The 21,254-nt window shown below is 33.2% G+C and overlaps 1 pseudogene; it reads left to right on the top strand.

Annotated features, from left to right (window-relative positions):
• Positions 1–14,331: 14,331 nt before the first annotated feature.
• LOC149559801 (SNF1-related protein kinase regulatory subunit gamma-1 pseudogene) lies at positions 14,332–15,255 on the top strand (annotated as a pseudogene).
• The last annotated feature ends 5,999 nt before the right edge of the window (positions 15,256–21,254 follow it).

Here is a 21,254-nt window from a genome sequence, read left to right as displayed (position 1 = left end):
CATCCGAATTAAGTAAATTTCTAGGATATGATAATTTCTGATCCAATCATGGTTTAAGGCTTGTTCAACAATTATTCATTGTAAACACAACCCCATAACAATGTTCAGAGAAGAATACTAACTAATAACTTAATAATGAGCATAGACAGGTAAAAGTGCACATTTTTTAATTAATTAAAAATTATAACATTGTCACCTTGTCAGAATCATATGTAAGAAGGTGATTAAGAAGATCAAATCCACTCTCAAGTGAAGTTTTCTGGCTTTAAAATGAAGCTGCCAAATTTTTTATCAAGTTTATATCTGTCTCAAAATATCAAATTTCAATTTGTCATTAATATAATACAAGAAAATAAGGCAAGCTAATGACAATTTATTTATGTTAACTTCTGTGGCAGAAGCCATATGTGCTTTGAATAAGATAGTATGTCAATTTGATTCTTCTACATTTGTTTACTAACTACGACCCCACAAACACAATTATTATAATAATAGTAATACTTGGAATAGCTTCATAAAGATCTAAGAGACTCACGGTTGTTTGACAAATCTACATTTTGCTCCTATAAAATTAACAATTTCAGGCCATATCTTCCGACTTGGTGTCTCCAAGATCCTAAATATCTGCAGTAACCATAAATTCCAAAATTGTTAGCATTCAAAGAAATGATTTTCTAAACTGAAATGAATCTTGTATACAGAATTTAAGTGTTTGTAGATGCAAGCCTTGTTTGATTGATCTATTTCACTCTTTCAACTAAAATGAGGCTTCTTTTGCTAAAAGCTCTGCCATTATGGAGTCCACTAACACAAATGAAAAAAGATCTCGTGAACACAAGTTATAAATTTTTAAGATGGTACGAAGATGATAATGTCTAAATTACTCACCATAATTCCTGGAACAGTTGGTGGCACTCCTTTCTTGAGCATTTGAAGAGTGTACTCTGCAACCTAATGTGGGGTTGGTCTCTATTTATGGCCATCACCTAGAGTCACCATGCTGGTATTCAATAGAATTTCCTCAAACAACTCATTATTCTGAGCCAAACATAAGAAAACCACTACCCAGACTTCCTCTTCAACTTCATTCTTAGCTGCAAATGCATACTGAAAAATGCATACCTTCTTGTAAGTATGGTTACAATCATTTTGGAAGTCATAATACAAGTCAAACTACTAGACATGAGAAAGTTCCAATATCTAAAAGAAAAGCTCATGAAACAATTGAGGCTCAGGTCAAGCTTCTTGCACCATTCGCCTTCTCCACATGTGAATCCACAAGTTGAGAAGCTTGTTGATACGAAGTGGCTTTATGAGGTAATCGGCTGCTCCCATTTATAAGCACCTCATAACAACAATTACGTCATCCTGAGCATACGTCACTAGCATACACCAAAAGAATATGTAAATACAGTGTTATTCTTCACATGCAACTTATCTAAGATAAGCAATACTTTAACCCAATGAAATTTTTGGTCCAAAATGAGAAAGCACTGTTATATTTGCTGATATTTTAGCTTAAATTATATGTACCTGATCAACCAAGCAACAAGAAAAGTAACATAACGTAAATGTTTCATAGACTTTATGTTAGTTAATTCTTCAGGAGGCATAATTCAATAATTGAAAGTGTATTACTATTCAACCTAAAAAAAAATAGTCTAACAACTAACAATTAGTTGGTGAAGCAACAAAATGGTCACTCACTACTAACTATAGGTATTCGTTGTAAGTGCTCCTCCCTCATAATGTGCTTTAACATCTTAAAACCTTTGTCTTTAGGCAGATCCACCTCGGCCAAAATGAGATCAATTTCCTGGCTCTTTGCATTCAGAACACCAATGACCTGCCTTGCTGTATTGACAGTCGTTACTGCCACAAACAGAAAAAAACTGGATTAAACTCCATATATTTGATTTTAGAATAAAGAAATTAAAAAATTAACAGAAGAAGAACAAAAGCAAATCATCCAGGTTCATTCCTTGGTCAGCTGTGAACCCCATAATTACCAAAGGGTAAAAGTTTGGTCATCCAGGAAAATAAAAACACAATTCAACAAATAAAAGGATAATTGCTAGTCTTAAAGATTACATGTTTTCTCTATACCCTGTTGAGAGGATCATAATTTTGACACACATGTCTATACAAAATTATATGGACTTATTTATAGACATTCGAAGTCTTGGTTCAATACTCTGGTTCCGGACATAAGCAAAAGCTAAAACCTATTTTGCTTAAAATGGCCAGGTGGAGAGAAATTTTGTGAAGAAAGATTACCCGTTATTCAATCTCTAAATTTCCAAACTTCAATTTCATGAGAGAAAACTTATGAAAATTCCAAGTGATATAAAAAATTTAATTTTTAAATCAGTAGCAAGTTATTGCAAATTGTTATTGGCCTTTAAGAATTTCTTGCAGGCAAAATAAGAAATCTAAAGAATAAAGAAAGCCTCTACTGTGTTATTGCAATTTTGACCTTAAATTCCAATTTTCAAATCTATTAGCATGTATTTATCCAGAGTTTCTAATTCAAAAATAGAAATAATTACAAAAAAGTAATGGGGGAGTAGGACTTAAAGAATAATTTAATGACATATAGATGTATAAATTTGGCAAGTGTTGACTCTAATCTAACTTAAAACCACCTATGGGAACTTACATGAGCATTTCAATTGATATTTAAAAATTAAATCACTAAAAAAGTATGATACATGGTGATTCATCTTTACAGATACCATACAAATTTCTTGCAAACAAAACAAGGATTTCTTGCTATGTGAGGCAAATCTGGACTTAAATTCCAAATTTTTCAAATAACAATTATTTATCCATCCAGAGATTCCAGTTCAAAATATAGAACTGCTGAAAGAAAGTAGTTGTAGAGTAAAACTCAAAGAATTCAATTTAGTAAGCTATCACAGAAAATGACATTAAATTCCAAATTTTCAATTCAATAAGCAAGTTTCTAACCAGAGAGTTCCACTCTCAAATATAGAACTAGAAGAAAGCAACAAGGTTATAGCGCAGTAGAAATTAAGGAAATGGAAAAGATACACGACAGTCATAAAAGAGGGAGATACGACGCAATTTGTCAATGAAAATTTGAGCACGAAAAAAATTTAACTTCTCAAATGAGCCTAGAAATAATTGGGATTGCCATGTGCCAAAGACAAGTAATATATCTAGATTTGAAATATTGTGATTGCATGAATGTAGTGATAAGTATATGATAGTGTACATAAGATTTCTGTGATTGATTTGTTGGTATGGTGAGATAATGAATGAATAGCTTTGAGTGTCCAATTATGGGGATGTTTATATTTAGTTGAGCATATAACTAATGCTACGGAGTTAGAGTTGGAACTGCCATGTGATAAGCATAAAAAATTAAGCATATAGTTTTAGAATACACAACACCAACTTCAGATTATGGATTGCACATAGGAATTCATATTTTAGTTTATTTGGAATAATAATAATAGTAATTAATGTGTTTCTATGGATTCACATGTTAATATTTCAGTTGGCTAATTAGTTCACAAGAGGTCAAGTAGTGTGTTTTCGTAGGATAAGGAAATATCTCAAAAATAGAGCTATATACACAAAGGCCTAAATATAGAGCTATACGCACAATTTTGAAACAAGGATGAACTATAACTTACATTATGTGTACTTGCTCCTTGGGCTGTACATGTAGAGGTCATTTCCTTTAACATATCATCCTAGAAAAAATATCATACAAGAATGTATGCCAACTCTATTAGTTACACAGTGATTCATATGGATATAGTAATGGTAAGATGAAATCACTCCAAAATACACATATCTATAGATACAGAGCTATAAGAAAAAAATTTAATTCTTTAAATATATTTGTTCAAATACAATAAACAAAAATTGGAACATGAAATAGTGAAGAAAAGCTATTATTGGCTTTAACATTATAAGTTTGAAATCATTAATTAACATTTTTTGTGCTTTAAGTGAATAGAGGGAGCAAGGGCAGATAGTTGAAGTTGAACGCACCACAATGACATTTGTTCTTTGTTGGTACTTTGGTGATGTGTTGTTATGTCCCACTTGTTGAGAATCTAGGGAGGCCATTATGCTTGACCAAGTCACTTGTATAGCATAGAGTAAAAAACAAAAATTGATTTCCACCAAAATACAAAACACCAAAATCTTGACTAGTCACACATCATATAAAACTCATCACCAAACTACATATATTCAAAACAATATATAATATAAAACTCATCATTAGATACATATATTCAAAACAACATATAAAGTTTGAGATATGGAAAAATATTTATTTATCTAAATTGTGTATGTTACATCTAATAAAATGGTTGCTGAAGATTGAAATAAATAACTTGAAATGTATCAAATGGATTACCAATAATTAGACTCTCTAATCTTCCCACTTCGACTATATTATACAACCATCACCTTTCCAAATATTAATTTGCAAAATTACATTTCACAAAACTATATTTTTTGTGCTTTAAGTGAATAGAGTGAGTAAGGGCAAATAGTTGAGGTTGAATGTACCATAGTGGCATTTGTTTTTTGTTGGTATTCTGGTAATGTGTTGCTATGTCCCACTTGTTGAGAATCTAGGGAGGCCATTGTGCTTGACCAAGTCACCTGTACAATAGAGAGCAAAAAACAAAAAATGATTTCCATCAAAATATAGAACACCATAATCTTAACCAATCACATATCATATAAAACTCATCACCAAACTACATATATTCAAAACAACATATCGTATAAAACTCATTATTAGACACATATAATCAAAACAACATATAAAGTTTGAGCTATGGAAAAATCTTTATTTATCTAAATTGTGTATGTCACATCTAATAAAATGGTTGCTAAAGACTAAAATATATAACTTGAAATGTATCAAATGGATTACCAATAATCATACTCTCTAATCTTCCCACTTTGACTACATTATACAACCATCACCTTTCCAAATATTATTTTGCAATATTACATTTCACAGAATATTTTAATTGTATAGTTTATAAGTGGAGAATACGAGAGCATTTAATCAAATAATTATCGTAGATTTTATCAAATGGTTTGCATACATTGTCAGTTCTTTCATATTAGCACAAGCATTGGAGAGTCTAGTTTTACAGTCACGAATAACATTTGCTTGAATCCTCTTGAATCCTTCAGTTTCTGCACATATCGTTATATTCAACATATAAAATGAATCACTATAAACAATGTCTCAAAGGCTACAAAGATAGGTATATTTGGCTTTATAAAACTTCTTCAAAAGGTTCAGGTGTGTATATTTTACAAATAATTTGAAGCATTTTGTCTAAATGTCTTACCTGCCAGTCTATACTTTGACATTCTATAAACATAAATATTCATAGTAAAATGTTTCAAAATTTTCTATTTTGTATCTTAAGAAACAAAAAGATTCTTGTACTTTCATAACCATAATTATTTGCTTTGGAAATGTTGTTTGTAAAGATTTAGACCCACCATAACACAAAAAGAATCATATTCTTTTTTTTCACAAATTACAGAACTTGATACAATGTAATATAGTAGCCAGATGTATAGATATTTATTAATAAAATATTTTTGATCCACCCACAAAATTCTATTTTAATCCTAAACTCTTTTAGGACTCTTTGTTGATGGAGTATGCTAAACTCTTGTAGAACCCCTATATTGTTGAAGCAACACACAAATTGTTGGCTTGGGAAATAAAATCAAAATGACTGAACAATAACAAAATAATAGAATGACATAATATCTAAGAGCGTCCACAAAGGCTCAGGGGTGTGGATACACATTTTCTGACATTGAATACAAATGAGTAATTGCTAGGAGTAGATAGATACATTCCTAGAAATTTTCCTATGATGCAACCTACGAGGATTTTTCTATTCTATAGGAATCTTCTAAGATCTCATATATCTATTTATGACCAACAAAGGTACCCCAAGAGAGCACTACTTCAAAGATATTTTTAGGGAAGGGCCTCATTTGTCAAAGATTGAGGACTATTAAATTATATAACATGTGCAGTTTATTATTCTCCTAAATGATTGTCTTTACTTGTCAATGATGTCTATGCTCCCGGTGTAGGCATATTGCTTTCGATATCCTTCACCTCCTTCAAAAAAGCTTCATCCACTGGCTTGAATTTGAGCACGAAAAAAATGTAACTTCAAACAAAATGACAAACAAGGCACTGAGAACATACCTTGATACAAGCAATTTTGAAGCAACTCCAACACTTGTTATGAAAAGTAAAATCTGAACTTTACTCTGATTCCAGCACTCGGCTTTCCCTGCCGCCATTCATTGCACCGCCCTGCCCCGTCCTCTAAAGCCCACTAAAGAAAAAATTACTCATCAAAAAAAAAAAACTTCATGTCATTGTTATGAATCCCAGGTTGTTTTGATAGTAACCAATATCATGACAAGCTAAAGTAAATCTGTATATTTGTTTTCTCTTCTTTATTTCAATAACTGTAAGTTTTTTCTCTTCTTTATTTTAGTAAAAAGACCATTCTTTTTTCTCCTTTTTTAATATATTATATTTCACAATTCAACACATATTTATCAATGGAGTGATCGCCATCGAAAATAATTTCTGGCTCTTTAATGGGCAAAAGGCCATTATCCTGAAGCAAAAACCTTAGTTAAAAGAGTTATGGTTGTGACACAATTTATCTAGAGATAAGGCTAATAATAATGCACAATCCCATAGTCAAAATATATTTTAATTAAATTGTATGGGCTAGAAGAAATAGACAATGATTTATTTTTCAAAATGAAAGTGCAAAATCTAATGATACCATTTGTAAACTCATTCATAAATGAATCAACTTTCTTCTCATCATGCTCTCTATTAGAGAATAAGGGAAGAAGTGTAGAGAAATTAGAAGAATATGTAGTCACCATTTAGCAAACCGTGTGCCCTATTTATAATATTCAGCAGATCATGAAGCTAATCCAGCAAGACCTTGGTACCAAAATTCATTATTTGATTCAGGCAATGGGACCAAACCGTTCATGAAGATAAAGCACCAAAAATAATAGAATTACACCATGACTTAAAACAGGGAAGCATAATTAAACATTGTAAACTAACCAGCAAAAAGTAAAAGCTATAAAATGTTAGATATTAACCACAACAAAGTTTGCCTTGTCTACTTTGATTCTAGGCATGATATTCTTCTCATGCCTGGCATCAACCAATTTGTTGCCATCAGTTGTGGACTGGTAGAGGGTCTCTTCAAAGTGAATGGCTCCGAAAAGATATAGTCCAAGTCCATGTGTAGTTAGTAGGAGTTGCATGTATGCTTTACGATTGGTCTCATTGTTCTCCAACCCAATTCAATCAAGTCTCTTCCCAGAAGTAGCATTGCTCTAAGCTACTAAAACATAATATATCTAGGAAATGCAATAGTTTTGTACAAAACCATATTGCAAAGTCAAATGACATAGCATATAATATATTTAGTTTTATTTTAACAAAATATCCACAACATTGAAGTATGAAGTTGTGAACAACCAAATGGCCAAAGAAAAACTGACAGGCAAGTGTAACATGGAGACAGTAGTAAATTAATGGATTAGGATATATTTTGTTCTTGTATTGCATTTTATAGAAATACTAATTTAAAGCCTAAGAAATTAATGAAGTAAAGTTTGTGCGGGTACCTGTGCCTCTACACTTTTGTATGGTGTGGGCAGTGAGCTTGTCTAAATCGTTGAAATTGTTGAAATTGGAATTAGTACTTGCAGGTGTGCTTCCTCTTTCTTCATCATAGCTATGTAAGTATTATTCTCCATTTTGCAATACCTTTTAAAAGAGAAAGGTGGATATATTCGAAGGGTGTCAATAGATTTGACCCTTGATATTGTTGTAAATGTCAATCCTTGTCACTCTTTTCTTCCAATGTCTATTATTTCTCTTTTTAGTTTCAATCCTTGAGATTTGTGTATTGTAATAGCCCAAGCCATAGTTAGTGGTAGTTGTGTACAACTCCCTTGGGTTATTGGACATATGGGAACAATGTTTGGGTTGTCTATATCCCATGGTGATCTAGTGTAATTGTCAAATTGAACAAGAACATATTTTGGTAGATCTGGTGGAGTTGAGTTAGTATCATAGAAGATTGATGTAGTTACTCATAGTGATCCATTTACAAGTCCAGTCTATATCCATAAGTTTGTTAGAAGCACCTCTTGTTTAAGTTGATCATCTTCTTTTATGTCAGACTTATGCACAACAACTTTAGCTAAACTATGAGCTATCAAGGGAGGTTCAATTATTTCAGCATTTTCATATTGTGTAGTTTAGCAAATTCATTGGTATAAATAGATGTATCTATTAGAAATAGATAATACTGAGGGGTGGAGGGGTGAATTAGTATTTTCAATCTTTTGCCCACAACTAAATATTATTAATTACTTTACCACATGCATAAGAATGTAAACCAATAATGTTGAACAATATAAACAACCATACACAAAGAGAGATGATAACACCATATTTTGTTAACTAGGGAAACCTTGGCCAAGGTAAAACCCTAGTGGGGGTGAAACCCACAACATGATTCATTATATAAAGAATTTGGTTAAGGATATTGACCCTATTAGGAGTCTATGAAGAATGTATAGTGTCTCGAGTCCCTGTTAGTAGACTAGGCCTTGTTAGAAGCCTCAACCCTGTAAGGAGTTGCTTTAACCTTGTTAGGAGTTGGTGGATCATATACAAATGTGTACAAGAAGAGCCCATTGCCGTAAAATGCAACTATACAATGAGATCTTTAGGAAATAAGTATACATACAATTCTGAGATACTTGTTGTACTTCACAAATCTTCTGATCGACAATTCTTCATACAAGAGTGACTGTGCACAACTTAATCTGCATCACATCTAGCATAACAACGCTTCGTATCATATATCACAAAGTCGCATTCACTTGTTACTCTCATTTCACAAGATCATATCAAATTCGCAATCACTGATCACATATCATTATCATCATATCTTTTTTTCATCTTGTTTAACTTCACAAATGAAGTTCTTTACTTATACAAAACATGTTAGTAAATTTTTCCTTAGTCGGCTCACATAACATCATTAGAGTCGGCTCAACAAGAAATTATAACTTAAAAACAATAAACCAAATTATTTAACACATTCTGCTAATATGCTCTATTCTGCACTGTATCAATACTGGATCACTAATTCCTTCATAACTTGAACTCGGTTGACTGTATGGACATGCGCACTGGTATACACCATCATTATGATGTCATGCATCTTTGGTTAACTGCGTAAGAGAATATTCTACTATCATCAAATTCGTCCGGTTGTTGTAACACTGTCTAATACTTAGACAATTTTCCTTCACAAGTGAACATGACTAATTTGCAAAACAAATATGTTGCCATAAATGACAACCATAACTTACCTTATCTAATTGATTGGACATATTGCCAACAATATTGCTATGTTGAAGTCTTTATTTTGTTTGGTGTTTAACATTTACTTTGTTTGAGTCATTAGTGTGTCCCAATCCTCTTTGACGGGTTCAACATTTCTTAAATTGTGTAGAATTTTTTGGAATTTTTGTTGGGACTCGCTTTCTCCATTTTGACAGAAAATTGTGTGCAGTGTAACTACAATAGTGAATGTGTGCCAAAGCATAAGGGCTCTAGAGTGAGAAGCATATATTGGTTTATCCATAGTAGGCGGTAGTTGGCCGAAGTCACCTACAAGAATTATTGAAATTCCACCAAAAGCGTATTGTAGGTTGTGGGGAAATGCCTCACATAAACGGTTGTCTATTTTCAATAGTAGTTTTGGTTCTAAGAAGCTCATTTCATATATAAGAATGTATTTGACATGTTTGAAGTCCTCTTGAAGAGTTGTCAATGATTGTCCTTGTAAGGGATGCATCTACTTTATCGGTATGAGAAGACATGTGTGGATTGTTGTGGCTTGTATATTATATGTTGCAACCCTTGTAGGTGCTCATGAAAACAATGGTTTTTTGTCATTTTTTGTACCCTTGTTTATGGTTTGTCTAATGTAGTCAATCATGTATGATTTTCTATTCCCTGTTGTCCCTTGTATAATCATTTGCAATGGGTCTTTTTTGAATGAGTTTGTATTGTGTTTAATGATAATGTCTAATGCAAGTTGTTGTTTGGGGTCAAGATGGTAATTTTGTTCAGTTGTTTGTAAGTGGATATTTACACAAGTTGTTTGTAACTTGCCTCTAGTTATGAAGGTTTTTGCAGAATTGTGTAGTTCTTGGCTAATAGCATTGGTATTCCATTGGTGATTAAGATCAATGTCTTGTCTACCAAGCATATCAAGCTCATTGATGTCAAAATTACTGGATGTGCCTATCTGGTAAAGAAACTTCCATTTGTATAGCTCATAGTTTTGGGCTATATTGAGTTCACCATTATCATTTCCATTTGTTTCTTCAGTTATGGGGGGCTCTGTTAATGTGCCAAGGTGAGTAATTGGTCATTTTTAGTAATTTCCATTTTCTCAGCATGTCTTATTTTATAATTCCAATGTATGTAGATATGTTACAAAAGTTTTTGTAGAGTAGGAGTTCACTCCAGCAAAAAGCCTTGTAGTTGTCATTGTTTTCATTAGGAATGTTGTTGAATAGGTAGACATTAACAATTGCTTTTGTTGTTCATTTTTGCCATTGATTTTTCTTACATTTTGAAGAATATGAGTACATTTGGGATGTTTGAATCAGTGATAGTGAGTCGAGTTCCAGGGATCTTTATGTGTAGGAGTGGATATAACTAGTGCTCAATTCTTATTCATTTTCTAAATTGTTGATTTGGTGCAAGACCTTTTTGCTAACATTGAGCAAAATGAATTTTCAATTACAAATTACAAGGGGCAATTTTTGTAGCATATGACAGGTCTCTTGTGCACTAATGTCATGGTTTGCAATGATTCCCATCATGAATCTTTGATATAAAATTAAAGCATTGTCATTGGAATGACTTGTATCTGTAATTTTTTTTTTAAATAGCTAAATAGGGTTTTGATTTTTTCCAACTTTTTGTTGGGTGATGTGACGCGCTCCCCTGCCCACAGGGGGTTAATTATGTGGTGTTCCATGTTCACTAACAGTCATGACTTTTGGTGCAACGGTAAATGGGCCCTACAATTGGTATCAGAGCCTGGTTTTGGCTTGTTCATGGGTTCAAATCTCCCCGGTGCCTTCCCGACCCGCGTAAGCACCTGGTATGCGCGTCGAGGGGGAGATTGTTGGGTGATGCGATGCGCTCCCCTACCCACAGGTGGTTAATTATGTGGTGTTCCATGTTCACTAATAGTCATGACTTTTGGTGCAACGGTAAATGGGCCCTACACTTTTGATGCATATTTGGAGATGTAATTGAGGACATCTCTTTGTGAAGTGATTGGTTGATAGTCAACATTTTCTCTCCAAATAGATAGCATTTGTGGGTTGTGTATATTAAGTCGAGCACATAGCTTGTTGCATTGTAAGCTATGTTATGGTTGTTGTCAATTGTTAAGGTGGATGTTAATTGTTCCTTCCATTGGGTTTTGTAGCGACATTCTATTGTGTTACCTTTCTTTCATAAGCTCAAAGTAAAGAAAAGTGTAGGGGTCCCTAGTTGATGTATCATGTTTGTTAACTTTGATCTACTCTTATTTTAATAAGGTCTTGTGCCCCTTAATGATGTTCCAAAATGCATAAGTTGATTGGCTAATTAGTTTTAGATACATTTTCTAGGTTTTCTCAAAAGACTTGGATAGTCTTTGGCACTTTGTCTTGTAGTGTCGACTTAAGGAAAACTATTGTTGTTTGTTGGCTACGGTGTCTCATTATTAAATTATATATGAAATAGCGGAACAATGCATGTTTTCCAAATCTATTATCAAAGTATCTTAGTAAATGCAAGGCGTATTCGTGCATGTGAACTTGTTTGCTTCTTGGTTGTAATGGTAGTGCATCTCCATTTGGGAATAGTGTTGGGAAAGCCATGCTAAAGAGGCCCTCAACATTGTATTTATTTATTGGTGTGTTATTAATTTCTGGCCATGGTATGATGTGTGGATCATTATCTTTGATGCCTAATAGTATTATGGTTTGTAGCTTGCGTTCCCTATTAGGAAATTTTGGAATTAATGATGTTGTATTGTGGGAATTAGTGATTCTATTGCCACATTGTGGAGCATATTTGATACATCATTGGTTATTTTAGGCAATTGATTGAGTGCATCTACATCAATAGCAACATCCTTGTGTTATTGGTCATTTTGGATTTTGTAATTTAGTGCATTCAAAACATTGTGTTTATTGACATAGTAATCATAACTGTTTCCTTGTAGGTTTGTTTGGTGTATAATAACAAGTTCTATGTCTTGTAACCTTCTAGGCAAAATATGAGAAATGGTTGAAATATCCTAGGGAAAACTTATAGTGTGACCATTATATTTGTATTGTCCTCCTCTTGCATATGTCACTTGTAGAACAAGGGATAATTTAGCAATAAACATTTCTTCTACTTGGGTGAGTTTCTTTAGGACATTTAGTTGGTTTCTAAGGTCTAAGTTATTTGTTAGAGAGAATCAATGTATCCCTCTTTCTCTTGAACATCTAGAACATATGGTATTTGGAACAATTTTTCTTATGCTCATACCTATGTAGCTTTCTTTACATATAATGCATGTTTTGACATTTGATAATGCATCAATGCATTGCCAAAATTATTTTATTGATTCTAAGAATTCTGCATTGAAAGTATGAGTCAACATAATAGTAGGTATCATTTGTTTTTGTGGGTTGATGTAGTTTTGTTGAGGGTGTCTGCATTTTTTGAGTTTGGTACATGTTCATTTTGTCTTTTCCTTTTGAATGCACCAATAGTGAGTGGGTCAAGTGTAGAATCGTAGTTATTTTCTAAGATACTTGATTGACTTGCGTGAATAGACATTTATTATTTTGTGGTTTCATGGAGTTTTTTTTGTGAAGCAGTGTTTCTTTATTTACAAAGGAATTTTGTTTTAATCTATGGATACGACGCCTAGCTGAAATTTCTTCCTTGTGTCTATTGTAATATGCTCGATTCTTAACTTTATTATATTTTACTTTTTCTAATGTAGCTAACATTAACATCTATATTTTTTACAAATTCAACCAATATTAACAATGATAAGTAGAAGTAAAGAGTAGAAATAAAGAGTTAAAAATTTATCAATATTAAGATTTTAACAACAAAAAACAACTGGGTTTGCAAAGAAACTATGATTAACATGTATTGAATCAATTTATATAATATTGTAACACAAAGATCATAAACTTGTAGGTGCACTTTTAGTACCCCTATTTCAAAACTTCAAATATTTGGTTGTCCTGGTCGGTTTTCTCATAAGTTCCCTAAACTTTCTTGAAACATGATGTTGTAAAAGATGAAGACTATAGTCTTGAGACACAGATGTAAAATTTTTATGCCTCAGATTCAGAAGATCAAATGTCAGAGTTCAAATCCAGATCGATATCTACAGATTCAAGCATGCAAAAACAAGATTTGGAATTACAAAATTAGAATTGGAATGCATATTTGGAATTGGAATTAGAAGATTAGACAGATTCACAGGAAGATGAGAGAAATAATGGTATGTGAAGCTATATCATGTGATCTAAAAGAGCTTATGCAAAAGTTTATACCAGAGGTGATTGGGAAAGAAATTGAGAAGGCTACTTCATCCATTTACCCTTTGTGAAATGTATTCATCAGAAAAGTCAAAATCTTGAAAGCTCCAAAATTTGACCTTGGAAAGCTTATGGAGATACATGGAGATTATTCGGAGGAGATTGGTGTCATTAGAGGGAAATGTTCTATCGCTTCCTTCTCTAGTAGACCTTGTGTCGTATCCAACCAATCCAGTGCCACCTACAGTTAGAAAGTTTGAGGGCAATGTCAATGACATCAATCAAAGAATTTTGGTAATAATAATAGTATTGGCTGTCATATTTTTCATATCAGGATGTCTCCATTTGTTGATCAGATTTCTTGTGAAAACACCGAGGAGAGGAGACCCAGGTTTGAGTCATGCCAATGTGACAGTCCTACAAGGACAGTTGCAATAGCTATTTCATCTTCATGATTCCAGTGTCGAGCAGGGCTTAATCGATACACTACCTCTATTCCTATACAAGGCTGTGATAGAAGTAAAGGATTATGAATTATTTTATCTACATTTCCCTGCATAGAACATCCCCAGTGAAAATAAATTAAAGATAGTTGCTAAGACAGTAATGGTAATGCCCGATATCCTTCTAAGCAAGGCAAAATGGCAGAGTAAATTGTTAAAAATGGATGTATTCAAGCTTGGTGACTTCGGGTCTATCAGTTGGAAATTGGAGGAGTACAAGTTTAATCATAAAGCTAATATGACGAGCTTTCATCAAATATTCGACAAAGTACTTGCAGCCAGTTATGTTCTACATTTGTGATCAAGATATTGAGTGCACCAGTAAGGGATATAAATACGCCAGATGATGCAACTCAGATTGACAAGTAGATTGGGATTGTTAAGTTTGTAGGAATCTCTGCATGGTTACTTCAACAGTTTCAATTGTTTGCAATAACTCAGATCCTAAAGCTAATGCTGCAAAGGGAGGTCACTTCTTTGAAATGTTGACATCCTCAAAATTCAATGGGGAAACAACACACTTTTAGAACTTGGCCTTCGAGTAATGAAACCGGATCAAATGGTCAAGTTCATTGATCAACCTATTCTCCAAGCATTCAAATTGATGAGTGAAAAGCGTGTAGGAGGGCTTTCAGTTATTGAGAAAGAAGGAAAGAAAGTTGTGGGGAACATAAGTTTAAGGGACATCTATTTTCTGTTGATGGCCCCTGAGATATATAAAGAATTCAGATAGGTTACAACACAGGCCTTCTATATGGCAGTTAGATCTCACCTCTCATTAAAGCAAGAGGCATCATCTCCCTTGGAACATGTGATCACGTACAAAAAGACTGATACTGTTGAATCTGTCATATTGAAGTTGGATAATGCAAGGATTCAAAGGATCTATGTTGTTGATAGTCATAGAAATTTAGAGGGTGTTGTAACTTTGCGGGATATTATATCAACATTTGTTTAGGAACCTCCTGGATACTTCGAAGATTTCTTCTATCAAGTGGTGCCATTACCCAGGAATAGCACTGTGTGAAGATGTCTTTGTATATAATATTGTAGATCTGGTAAAGAGGGAATATCATACCCAAGATAGACCACGGTCACAGACTGCCCATGTTTGTAGTTATAGGATTCTTGAATTCATTAAAAAATTTAAATGAGAAGCATATGATCTGTTGGTTGTATCTTTCAGACCTTACCATGACAAAAATGAGATAACATTATCTGTCATTGATCAGCTCAAGGTGGAAATAGTCATAAAATGTTGGGCAGGCTCTGAAAAATGTAGCAACCTTGATAAAAGAAATCAAGAAGCTAGATGATAAAACTAGGGAGTATTACGAAGGGAAAATTGACTACGATGAAGAAACATTATGTTAGCAATGGATGCACGCTTCATTGTTGAATTCCTCAGATCCTAGATTAAAAGTAACAAGTACATGAACCTCTTTTTTGGGAATCATGAGCAGCACAATATGGTGTATCGCAATATAGAATATGACTTTGTGAAAGCTGGAAAATCAGACTCCTTTCTTTATTTTGGAAATTGCACTCTTTGTGGTGTTTGGGAAAGATGTGTCTCCCTGTAATAATAAAAATAGAAAAAATGACCAAGGCTTTGAAATGTTGGTTGAAGTAGCCATATTACATAAAAATGGAAGAACTATCGTTGTGATGACCCCTGCAAAACAGAACACTATATCTCAAGATAATCAATTGTGTCACCTCGTGTATTTCATTGAAAATGCCATCATCAATTTACCTCCTGATCAAGAGCAAATGGTTTGGCTCATAGACTTCACTGGTTGGTCCTTGTCAAATTCTGTGCCAATGAGAATAGCTCGGGAAACTACAAATATTCTACAAAACCATTATCCCGAAATGTTGGCAGTGGTAATGCTTCTTTGTTGACTCCATTATGTAATTGTCATTCAATATACCAGCATCAAGTCGACTGATGGAGTCTTTTCACTTCATATTCTTGGAGGCAGATCAAAGGATGAGACAGAGTCTTTTGGGCTTCTCCTTATGTGTAATTTCACAAATATTATTCAAAGTCTTTCCAAGTCTCTGAATTCGAAGCACTTCATATTCTCATGAAGGCTTATGTTGGTGTTTTCTATATAAGCCATAGTAAAAGATGTAACCACCAGGTTGGAAAAATGGTTGGCATGAGGAGAGATTGCAAAGACAATCATACTTGGTGTCAATTCTTTATTGTCTGGGTTCTTCTTTGCTACAAGAGACAGAGAGTTGGAGTAGGGGGAAGGAACTTAGTTTAATTTGTTTTGCATTTTCATTATGCATGTTAAGAGTTCGAGTTTTTGTAATAGATTGAGCATAAGTTGTGAGCAAATAAAATCTGAGTATTCTTATTTGTGATGTTCAAAGCAACAGGGGTTTTATTCTAAATCAGAGCATTTAGTATTTCTCCTTTGATTATTATCAATTAGAGTGTTGTTATTTTCAGTTTTGGGCATCATCTTCCATCTTGTGTTGAATTATGAATGGGTTGTAGATCAGAGTATTTGCAGACGTTCCTATTACAAGAATTGGGATTATTTAACACTCTTTCATTTCATTTTCCAATGCATTTGCATACATAGCATTCACATTGCATTACCAATGTTGGGGAGTCATAGGAAATGTGAATTCCTGGGGTTGGCTAGGTGTAGAACTGAATTCTCTGCTTGAGTTAGTTCTGTCTAGGGCTGGCTTGGTTTTCCTCTTTCATTCTCAGGTTAAGAATGTACCCATTTAGTTTAGGAACAAACAAATTCATTGAATATCATTGATAAGGGAGCTGTACCTTTCAATTCAGAGGAAATCTATCAACCTCATGATAGATTATCCAACTGTTGGTATCAAATTGTTTCTCATAGGTTCGGGCATTTAAGAGTTACATTGGAAAGAACAATCTGTTTACCAACAAAACTACAATATAACTTTCATAACGTGTGTAGTAACAAAATAGTTAGTTTTGATTGAATCTGGATTCTAGAAGAATCTGGTATAAAATGACAAATTTTTAAATAAGAAAAAAATTGATGTTTCCAGATGAATATAATTTCATGTTTTCCATCTCAGGCATTTCTTTGTCTTTCTAGTTATTATATAGCTGATCAATCATGTTGCTATCAAATGATTTCTTAAGTCTTACAAAATCACTAATTTATATGAATTTCCTACTTAATGATAATCTAATTTGTCAAAGAAATGTTTATTCATTCATCTTAGATAAATAAATCCAATCACTACCAAGAAATCCAAATGGGTACAACATACAAAAACATGTTGGGTAGAAAATGCTTCTATCAATAGCAGCATTTGGAATAAGCTTGACAGTAAGCAAATGATAGGAATAGAAAAAGGATGATGACGAATAACCAAAAGTAAAATTTAAATCAGTAGAAAAAGACAAAGTTTTGTTGATAAATATGGTACAACCAAAACAACTCTATGGAAGCTATACAACAATACAATACATTTTCTTTCTAGTTTTATTCCATATTGAATAATAATATCGAACACAATGACATATAAAAGTACTAATCATCAAAGTTTCCAAAAACTCAACATTGAGAGTTTTGGATTACATTGTTGAGTTGAATAAAGATTTTAAAAGGAAATAGTACACGTGTACTTTATTTATTAATTTGTTGAAAAAATTCTATTGTAGGGACATGGATGTCACATACCAACTTTATTTGCAAGCACTTATTTCTAATATATATTAGAAATCAGAGACTTTCTTTGAGTCTTGAAGTCCACTTTTGTTGCCTTTGTAATGGTAGTTTTAATTCTACTTTCAAAGTTGTAAACATCACTTGTTATTGAAATGGTAAGTATGAAAGTGTTGAAATAGATAGCTTTGATGACCCCTTCAATAGTTGTGTCAACTTGGCTATCATACTGCAACATGTAGAGATCTTTGGCAAACATTTGTAGTAGATCACTTGCTACTTCATCAGAAGTGACAAGTCAAATGATACCTATATGATCTTGCAACTTAACTTGTAAGAGGTACTAGTAGTTGCATTATGGAATGGTCTTTTGGCATTTAGAACAAACCATGTCTTGCTATTGTTGGAATTCTTTAGAATAATTGAGAGGAATCAGTTATCCAAGGTCCAGATGTATAAATAAAACTTTTCACAATTCAATGAACCCATAAACATTCATACCCATACATGGATTCATTGTGTATTTACTAAAACTTGTATGTTACTATCAAATCAACTTGTAGAAATATAAAGCATGAAGCACAACAGAGTCATCAATCACACTTGACACAATGATTTAACGTGGAAACCCAATTTGGGAAAAACCACCAGTAACATGCTACTCCTTTTCACTCTTCTGAAGTGATGCCCTATGAAAGGCCAACCCTATTAAAGGTTACAATAGACACTGTTAAATATGAATTGGTTAAGGGATTTCAACACCTTGTTAAAAGTGAGCCTTGTTAGAGGACTTTAGGCCATTCACTTGGAATTCCACCATGTTAAAGGATTTACTAATGATTGTTAGGTCAACCTTAATCCAAAGGATTTACCCTAGACTGATACAATTGTTAGAGAGTAATAGTAGAGCTTTGATCTGACACAACTTATAACTCCTCTTGCATATTATAGATCTCTATTTAGTCTTTCATTCTGCTTGGCCTTTACACTTTGCAGCTCTAATAGCTTGTTCACCCTTCAAGCATATATCTCCTTAAGCCTTCTTGCTTAGCATGCCATTTACAAATTCTTCTCTTGGGTCACTTGATGAAGCAAAATCCTTAATTCTTTCTTCTCTATAGGTTCTCACATATGACAACCTTGCTTCATGACCAGACATTCCTATAAATAGGAAATTAGATAATTTTCCACTCATTCTCCATCATCCAAATTAGGGTTCACATGGATTAGGTAGGATATAATGTATCTACCCCATATTTCATATCTATTCTAGAAACTTCCTCTAGAATCCACTTTTTTAATTCACCTAAAAATTATTTACATCAAGTTCTATGCCACCAGCTCACCAACCTTATCTTCCTCCTGGTTCACAAGTTTCAAGAAAACAAATTTGTCGGCTTAGATTTGGTGAATCTTTGATCTTTAACATAATGCAATAGCTCAACATTATCAATCTTCTAATGCTTGGCACATACTGCATTGCTCGATATCAACTAAAGTTTACTGGTGCTCGACATCAACTAAACTTTACTCAGCATCAACTGTCTTACTCGAAATCCACTAGAATTTTCTTTTACTTGGCTCCAACTGACTTTTTGCTCGGCTTGCACTAACTTTTTTTCACTTGTTCTTCTAAACTTTTCTTCGTGTAGCCAACATTTGTAACCTTAAGTAGATCATCAATACATCATGTCTTCACTATGTTAACTGATCCTTGTACTTCATTACATAATCATAACTCAACCTTTCCTCTAGGTTCTTTTGTTACATCTTATTGATCAAAACCTCCTCATCAATCAACTAAGTGATAGTACTTGAATCTTGTAAGCAATTGTCTTACCAACAAATAGTAGGTTTGACATCAGTCACAAAATAATGATTGAAACATATAATCTGCTTCAACAATCTCCCTCTTAACAATCTTTCTAATCAATGATCTTTTCAATCAAATTTCAACAATCTCCCTCTTTGGCATTGATAACAAACCAAACTGATCAACTAAGTCAATCAAATGATGAACATTTTGTTCAACCAAACTAACTAGATTAAAATAGTAAGACAATACCAAAAATAAAACTTGTATTGAAATGTCTCCCTCTATCAACAACTTCCATCTTCTGATTAGATTACAAAACTCTTTCTTATAACTCCCTCTGAGTTTCTTCATGTATCTCCCTCCCACTAGGTAGACCAGGATCTCTCACTTGTTCTTACATGCTTCTTTATCTTCATCATGACTAGTTGTTTGATCTCCCTCTAAGATTAGTAATACTCTCAGCTTTTACAACTTTCTCCGTTTGATAATGATCTTTCTTTTACTTTCTTCCTCTTTGATCAATAGATCAATTTAGGATTCTCCCTCTTATCTCTTGCACTTGATCAGTAATACTCTTCTTCTGATTATGATCAGTTTAATGTACTGTCTGCCTCTTTGACAACAATGCCAAAGACATATACCATACACTTGGCATCTTTAATTCATGCAGATATAGGCTTTTACTATTCCTTTAGTTTCTTCCTCTGTCACCTTTCTTGTGACTGATTTTGTAGTGTCAGTTCTGTGATTACTTTAGGTATCTCTTAAAGTAAGACCTTCTGCATCAACTTGTTTGATGCAGGGCAGTCCTTTGCTTTCTCAGATAGCCTTTGATAGGGGTATCACCCCTAATTTACCTCTTAGATACTCATAAGCATCCTTAGGTAATGCTTTTGTGAAGATATCAACAATTTGCTCCTTTGTGTTAACATATTCTATCTTCACCTCTTTATCTTACTCTAACTCTCTTATATATAATGATACTTGATTGCAATGTGCTTAGTCTTTATGTGCATCACTAGATTCTTTGATATACTAATAACACTTGTATTATCACAATAAAGTATCATTGGTTCCTTGATCTCTTCCTTCATTCCTTTAAGTAGCTGTTTGATCCATACAATATTTCTACAGTTTATAGCAGTAGCAACATATTCTACTTCAATAGCAGATTGGAAAGTACAACTTTATTTCTCACTAGTCCATGTAACTAGTCTTTTGCCTAAGAAGAATGCTCCTCCACTAGTGCTCTTTTCGTCATTAATGTTTCCAGCCCAGTCAACATTAGTGTATGCTCTCAATTCAAACTTTTCATTCTTCTTATATTGTAAACCAAACTCTTCTGATCCTTTCAAGTATCTCATTATTCTTTTTACAACTACTAAGTGATTCTCCCTAGGATTAATAGAGAATCTTGCAACTATCCCTATAGATAATGCAATATCAGGTCTATTGTGTACTACATATTGTAATTTGCTAATCATAGACCTGTACAATGTTTGATTCACCTCAGTTGAATCATCATTCTTTGAA

This window comes from Cupressus sempervirens, chromosome 4 (assembly GCF_028749045.1).
Source record: "Cupressus sempervirens isolate cs-2001-9-10 chromosome 4, ASM2874904v1, whole genome shotgun sequence".
NCBI classification, from domain to species: domain Eukaryota; kingdom Viridiplantae; phylum Streptophyta; class Pinopsida; order Cupressales; family Cupressaceae; genus Cupressus; species Cupressus sempervirens.
This window is presented reverse-complemented; position numbering and strand designations above follow the sequence as displayed.